Source organism: Benincasa hispida, chromosome 1, assembly GCF_027475165.1.
Source record: "Benincasa hispida cultivar pf3 chromosome 1, pf3_genome.v1.1, whole genome shotgun sequence".
Taxonomy (NCBI): Eukaryota; Viridiplantae; Streptophyta; class Magnoliopsida; order Cucurbitales; family Cucurbitaceae; genus Benincasa; species Benincasa hispida.
This window is the reverse complement of record NC_143478.1, coordinates 1,502,301-1,510,901: the sequence shown is the minus strand read 5'-3', so window position 1 is coordinate 1,510,901 and position 8,601 is coordinate 1,502,301.

The following is an 8,601-nucleotide window of genomic DNA, read 5'->3' as shown; positions in this document are numbered from 1 at the left end:
AGGATTTGGTGAAGATTTGTTCGAGGGTTGAGGAGTTATGTTAGGAAGAATTATTGTTGGTTTAGAATTACTGGACTCGATTGTGGTTGTAGGTATTTTAGTTTTTGGTCTATCTGGAGCCAGTGGTTTTACTGGCCAGGAGTTTTAGGGATCTGCAGTCAAATTAGTTGTCGTCCTTCCACTACACAGTGTCACAACTTGACACTGCTCTTTACCGTTATTGTGAGGAGGTTCTGTGTTAGTCGATAGGGTGTCTAGTTGCCTATTTTTCATTTCATTTGCGATCTGCCCCACTTGAATTTTGAGATTTCAGATTGAGGATGCTTGGGATTGGATCAACGCATCAACCTTCTGAATATACTCTTTTAAGAGTGATTCTAATGATGAAGATGCACTGGAGCTCGATTCATGGTTGTGGTGAGGACGGTTTTGCGCATTTTGATGGTCTTGATGGTGCTAATTGAATCCGAGAGGATTTTCTTTGTGTGCTTGCTACTGAGGTGCGCTTTGTTGCTCATTATGCTACTGATTGCCTCCCCAAGAGAAGTTGGAATGATTCCTCCAACCCGAATTATATATTTTTCTGAACGGGTTGTTCTGAACTGCAAATACAGGCTGAGGATTTTGTTGGCATGCTTCAAAGGAGTGAGGTCCCCCGCATTGTATGTAACTCACAACTGTAACCTGATTCATCGTATTAAGCTGAGAAGTGTTGTGTTCAACGCACTGATTATTGGCCATTGTTTTTAATAGGGAGGTGACTGTTGCCATCTGGGCTGCTAATTAGCTCACCACATCTGATGCAACTAACGCACATTCCATTTTCTATTTATCATAGTTATGGTTCCTATATCAATCGTCCACCCATTCTACTGTATTTCTCGCTATCCGATCCAAAATTCCTTTAGCTTCCATGTATGTTCGATCCATAAGTCTGTCTGTCGTGGATGTGTCGACCACTGCTTACGAGGCTCAATTCAACCCATTATAAAAGGTCTCCATTAGAACGTAATTAGGGATGCCAATGTATGGGCAGTTATGAACAAAACGCTTAAACCTTGCCCAGGTGGCACTCAAAGTCTCTGAATCTCCTTGTTCAAACGCAATGATGTCTCGTCGTTTCCTTGCATTGACGGCTAGTGGAAAGAACTTCTTCATAAATTTCTCAACTAACTGATCCTATGACACTATCTTATTAGGTTCTAAGGAATAGGCCCACTGTTTGGCCCGGAGAGTGTAAGGATAGAACGAAAGCCTGATCTCCTCTGGCGTCACACCAGAAATGGAAAAAGTGTTGCACAATTCCACAAAGCTCGTCAGGTGGGCATGAGGGTCTTCTCTTGGTGTCCCTCCAAATTGCCCTGAGTCTGGATCATCTGCAACATAATTGGCCTTATCTCAAATCTTGCATTCCTGTCAATGGTTGGCCGCATAATACCCGGTGAGAAATCGTATAGGTTCGGGGCTGCATAGCTCCGCATTGGAATGTTGCGATCAACAACCAGCATGATACGGTTCTACTGTTCATGCCTATGCATTCCATTTCCCCCAGCCTGGTTGTTGTTCTGGTTGTTTGTCATATTTCTTCTTCTTCTGTTTCTATTCTATCTTGCTTTATAACGAAAGGTTCTCTCAATTTCAGGGTTAATATTGAATTCAGGCTCAGTACCCATACTTATATACTGTTTTCTGCTTTGTCCTTCAAGCCAGCAATACACCTAAAATCAAGAGAGTGCCTATAAAAACACAAATTCAAACAATCAATCAGTTTCCAAATCCTCAGCAACGATGGCAAAAAATTGTTACATTCGATGCGGTTAACATGAACTACGCTAGAATGACTATACGTTGAATTAATTATGTGCCAAGTTGTAGTTAATCATGCAATGATCACAGGTTTTCTTATAGATTGTCAATAACAACCTATAAGTTTCTCGGTGTGGACCGAGGTCGAACTCAGGGATTTGTAATTGCGAATGCTTGGAGAATAACATGCATGCGACAAAGACTAAAATAATTGTAGTAGAGTAAAAAACCATGCGATTAAGGAAGCTACGTGATGAAGTTATCTAAACAAGCAAAGAACACTTCGAATTTAATTCTGAGAGAACTTAGATAGACAACAGCTTAAATGTGTGCAAAATGTATGAAGAAGCAGGGTTTGGGGGAAGTCAATACCACATCCCTAAATTTAGTTCCAAGGTCAATCCCAGCTCATAACACCCGTTCATCGCACACCTCTCGACGACCAGCCACATTTTTCATATCTCTATGATGCATGAATGATGTTGCGTTGAGCATAAGGTTATTTTTATTTCTAGAAACACTTCTTATTTTGCTACGTGAGATCCACAACCACTTACCCTCTCGGGCATTGGTTATAGTTACTTGGCTCAATGAGTGATCAAAGGCAAGTATTCACTAAGCAAATAGGATTAATCCTTAGAGACTCAACGTAGCTCATAGCATCAAGCTTCCCCTTTACCCCGATGAGATTAATTACTCATGATGAATAAAAAAGCGGCAATAAAAGAGGAAATAATGGAAGTAAACATGATGATATATAGATAGAAATATTGTTGTTTACAAAAGTGAATAATCTTTTAGTCTCAAATGCAATACAACAATAAAAGACAAGAGAGAGAAAAGGGAAAGGCAATTGTCAGCAATTTCTTGTTTCCAACGGGTGTAATGTCGAGGTTACTAGTGACAGAATGATAGTGTGGAGTGGAAAAGGCCCTCTATGGTATGGCAGTAGATCTGATGACACTGACTCAGAGATCCCAAGGCATGCGATCAAATATTTGTTCATCGAGTAGACACTCGGCGTATGCAGACGTGTCCTACAATCAACTGCAAAATATACACTTTGGCAAAATTTAACTCATGATATGCGGCCAACAGGAATTTTAGTGTACTTCAGCACAAGTATATTATTTAGCATGAATTCTTGGTATAATCAACGCATATTTGCTTTTCTACCCTCATTATTCTAAGTAGAAGGCTACAATAACTTGTATTTCCACAAGTTATCAATATTTCATATTTGTGTATATCCGAGTCAGCTTGCACGCAGCTATACTATTCTCATGAGGCATACTCTACTACATTTACTTTCTAAGGTAATTAGTAGAATTTAAATCTGAGGTAGGTGGTCACGTAAAAGCTGACTAAATAAGTTAAGAAAACAGAAGAAAAACAAAATCAATAGGGTGTCAATTAAGGAAGGTAGTCTTCACCCTACTACCATAATTAGTGTAAAACCTTGTAGCGGAGTTCTCTTTCTAATCCTACTACGTTTGGTTGCCAAGATGACTCATAGGACATTAGATCCTAATTAAGTGACCACCATCGCTTGAAATCTTTCCCTTGGAACTCAAGGACACGGTTATACAATCTATAGAACAAATCCTGTTCAAATAAGATCATTCACTTGAAATCATTTCTGCTAAGCCTTTATTGTTTACATGGGCTTTATTGGCCGCTAGGCCAACCCATGGTAGTTTGTGGGATGAACAATCATTTAGGAGAAAAACTCATGAGAATGACAACCTCAACAGGCACAAATCCGCCAGAATCCCAAACTTTTCAGAAGCAGGAACATTAGGAACAAACCTAGCTTGGAAATGATTTCCAAAGATGGCTCGTGCTCTGATTTTATCCATGGTTGCCCATCGCCCTGCCAAAGAATCAGGGGAAGCATAATATCAGATCCAACAAATTGTTATATAAACTTGTCCAGAACTGAATTTTATTTCAAATACTTTATAGGGTGTAAAGAGGGTGATCTTAGAAATGAAAGAAAGCCATCCATTTTCCCAAATAAACTTAAAAGAAATGAAATTTAGAACCATATATGATAGTGTCTTGACTCTCAAGAAAGGACGTGAAGAGAAATATATGCATAGGGATTGAATCAGACATGCAGCAATAAAACCACTAGTGATTTATACATCAGTACATATAAAGTTAGAAACCTGGAAAGTCATGTATCATAACCAAAATAGACTTACTACATTCGGATAAATTCTCAAGTCTTTGCCGGATGACTATTTAGCCTAAGTTTACTTCATGTCATGTTTCCTCCGAGCTTATAAGGTAAAAATTGCAAATCCATGTTGTATAAAGTGCAAGGCACAACAGCTCATTGAGACTTAAATGCATGGCAAAAAATACAAGTGCAAACCCAAGTGAGGTGAGATTCATAATACACAAGGCACATGGAGGGGTAAAACAAAGATCCCATGGATTCATTTATTAAAACTCGAATTCTTGTTCTTCACACACAAGGCACATTGAGGCCTAAAAGTTTTTGGAACCCCAAGTGCAAAGCATGCACAAAGACAACAAAAAGACAACTGAAAGCTTGAGTGAAACAAGACATAAAAGATCTTTGTGCAAAATAAGACACAAAGCCAAAGTACAAGCACAAGTAGTTGTCTTTTTTTTTTTTTTTTTTGGTTCAACAACATGTGGGCTTAGGGGATCAAAACCTCTAACCTCTAAGTTGGAAATATATGTTTGTTAACGGTTTTCTGTGTTGGGTATCTTCTTAAGCAATCACCTTTGGTCACATCACATCCGAGTCGCTTTCTTGTTGTTTCCTAATTGTCTTTTTGTGTCCTCTTCTTTACTAATACATCGAAGTAATTTTATTAAATACAAACTTAATTATATCCAAATTTCACTTAATGCTGTATTAATTTGTATTTATATTATATGTTTGCATTATTTTATATCATGCACTTCATTTCATTGCTCATTTGTTTCCATGTGCCTATTGCCTTTAGGCAAGCAAGAAGCATTTGAAACTAGGCAAATGTGTCCAAGGTAGCCAAATTAACATGATTGAAACGAAAGTTTAGAATCATATTGAGAGCTTGGACTTCAAATTGCACCACAACAAGGATCAATTACTGTTTACAATCATTGTTCATACTACCCTGCTTGTTCTATACCACATTCCCAAACATTTTCCACCATAAGAGACAGAAATTAACCTCCACTTTGCAGGACATTACAGTTTCTCTCCACTTCAAATCCAGTCAATCTCGACAATGAAATAGGAATATAAACCGAATTTACGATGAAGCACCCAAAATCGGACCAGCATATTAAAACCCTACAGACTATGTCGCACTATTTGTACAGAATTGCTGAGAGCGGCATAAATCATGGAAAATGCACGAACAGAAATATGAAAGAGATGGAAAATTCTCGAGAATGTGACGTATTGTAAATGAACAGGACAAAAAGACAGTTACATACCAAGTGAAGATATCGAACCAGAAATTGCCAAACAAATAATTTCGATCGCATTTGACGGTGATAGAACTGAAATTGATCGACATTGCCAAATTCCGGCAGCATAGTCCGCCATCTGCGAGGTTGTCCGAGCACCGGCGGAAGCGAAGGGCCGGAAAATATGAAATATGCGGCTGCTTATTGGACAATCGACAAAAATGACTTTTTTCAAGTTTTGATTTTGATTTTTGGACCTTTTTAAAAAATGTTTTTTTTGACCCCACAATTTTGAAACCGAATGAAAATGACCCTAATACTCTTCACATTTCAAAACTCACTCAAATCCTCCAAACTCTCATTTTTGTTTTCCATTTTCACTCTTCTCCATTTCAAAAGCTCAATCTCACTCTATTTCACTTTCTCCATTTCAAAAGCTCAATCTCACTCCATTTCACTCTTCCCATTCCACATTTTCTTGTCATTCTCCTTTTCATTAAAGATCATTGGGATTTTTCAGTTAAGATATGGATTTTCATTTTGTTTAACTCAATGTGTTAGTTTATGTTAGATATTCTTATGTGAATATTTGAAATCTATGTTAGATCTATGTTGAATGTTATTTTTTTTCCTAAAAACATCATGTTCAACATTTTCTGAATAAGTTTGAGCCTAAAATGCATTTTCAAAAATCGGTCTTACCCGATCGGGCTTCATAACATTGTGACCAGGTATGTGACCGGGCGGGCAAGTTTGAGGTTGCTTGAGGATAGATTTGGGAAAGAGGGATTGTGTCCGGTGGTAGACCGGTCGGGCCATAAGTGATTTCGACTGGGTATGGGCGGGAAAGATAGGAAAGGACGAGAGGGAAGGGGGCAAAACTGGGTAGAGTAGGTGACGCCTGGTTTTGACTCGGCCGGGTATTAGGCTGGGTAGAGGGAGGGCACCGGGTAGAGAGAAGGCGGGTATGGGACTAAATGATTGCTTAGTAGTATTAAACGATCACTTAGCTATGATCGATGGGAAGGGAGGGCACCAAATAGAGAAGGGGTGGGTATTGGGACTAAACAATCGCTTAGTAGTACTAAACGACCGCTTAGCTATGATCGATGGAAACGGGAGGGCACGGATAGAGAGGAGACGCACAGAGAGGGGGCGGGTATGGGACTTAACGATCGCATGAAGTATATGGAAAAGGTTTAATTATATTGATAACATTCCATAACTGATTGGATCAATTGTTATATAGTATAATATATCGTCATAGATTGATGTTAATTTGTGATATCAATCTATTAACAATAGACTTTATTCATATGTTGTATTAAAGATAGAGGTTTGGGATAAAAGAATGATATTTGATACCCTAATTATAATAATAAAAGAGATAGAGAGGGTTTTGATGAGAGAGATCCAAAAGGCATATCTAAAAGAGTTCGAAAATTTTGTAACTACTTGGAGAAAAGGGTTATAGATGTGGTGTTATTGTCATTATAGATTGGCAAAGCACGTAGAGAATTCGTTATCATCATCATCACTTTTGATCATTCAATTCAATTGTTTTTTTTTTTTTCCCAACAATATCATTATGACTCACCAAGTAATAACCCCCTTTCACTTCTTCATCTACCCTTTGCTTCGATATCATCATCATCACCACTTGGTTTTCTATAGTCATGAATTTTTTTATTCTTTTCCTATGTTGAATGAGTTGGAACAACTTAGATCTTATAGTTCTAAATTGATTTCATATTTAAACATTTATGGATTTGAATATAACGAGTGAAATTATAAATTTTTTTATAAAGGATGACATTTTTGTTTTGAAAAATTATTGTTGTGGTTGATGCTTAAATTTAGTCGAGAAGACTAGCCTAATTTGAAGATTTGATTGAAGTAAAAGATATGATGATGTTTTCAAAATAAAGAAATTATATGATAATTTATCAATTTTAAATAAAATAAAATAAATCTATGTTAGAAAATTTTTTGAGGATAGAATCTTACATTCTAGTTTATATATATATATATATATAATATTCTTCTATTTTAAAAATTGAGAATTGCAAGAAAAATCATAAAGAGATTTTAAAAATAATAAATAGAGATGAGGTAGTTTAAGGATAAAAAAAAACAAAAAAAGAGACATCGGTGAGACTTTTTTAGTTGTGAGTTTATAGGACTTTCCTGCATTTGTATCTTGCCCTTCATAGGGATCATATAGGTTAGAAATTAACTAATTGTCTAAATCCTATAGGTTCAACTTATCACATATATCATTAAGTCTGGATAAAGAGTGGACTACGATTAGAAACAAGTTATCAACTACGTATGCAGAAGGAGTATACCGATTCCTTGAAGTTGCAAAACTTCATGTTAATAACTCGAAAAAAACAAGATGTCTATATAGAAAATGTATGAATGCGATGTGGGAACCAATAAAATGAGTTGAACGACATTTATTCATTAATGAAATTTCTCCATCGTATCATCAATGGGTATATCATGGAGACCGAGTCGACTTGTCTAGAGGATACGAGAGTCAGACATCTCAATCAACACATGATGATGGATTAAGAACGATAGAGATGAATGTTATAGATGAAGAAAATGAAATTTTGAATATTATAAATTATCTAAAGCATCCAATCGCCGATGTGAATGAAGAAGATAACGAGAATGAGATGCACACCAATGCCCAAGAAAGAGATAACAATTCAAGCTTATTTGAAAACTTAATAAATGAAGCATGTAACTAGTTGTACCCTGGTTATACAAAATTTTCTTCATTGTTGTTCTTGGTGAAGTTGATGCATATTAATGTTCTTAACGGTTGGACTAACAAATCGTTCGATTTGTTACTTGAATTGTTAAAAGAAGCATTTCCTGTTGGAGCATCTATATCTAATTCCTTTTATGAAACTAAAAGAAAATTATGTGACTTAGGACTAAGTTATGAGTCTATTCATGCTTGCAAATACGATTGCATCCTATATTGGAAAGAATTTGTCGATTTGCAACAGTGTCCAGTATGTGGTGAGTCTCAATACAAAGTTGAAGAAGGAAAAAGTAAAAAGATTCTACATAAAATTTTACGACATTTTCCTTTAATACCAAGATTGAAGCGATTATTTGCATCTAAACATATTGCACCTGAAATGAGGTGGCATAAAGATAAACGTGTTGAAACTAATAGAGTGTTACGACATCCCGCTGATTCTAAAGGGTGGAAGTATTTTGATTGTGAGTTTTCTCAGTTTGCTTCAGACCCAAGAAATGTTCGTTTAGGACTAGCTTCTGGTGGTTTTAATCCATTCAGGAATATGAGTATTTCGTATAGTATGTGGACAATGGTGCTCA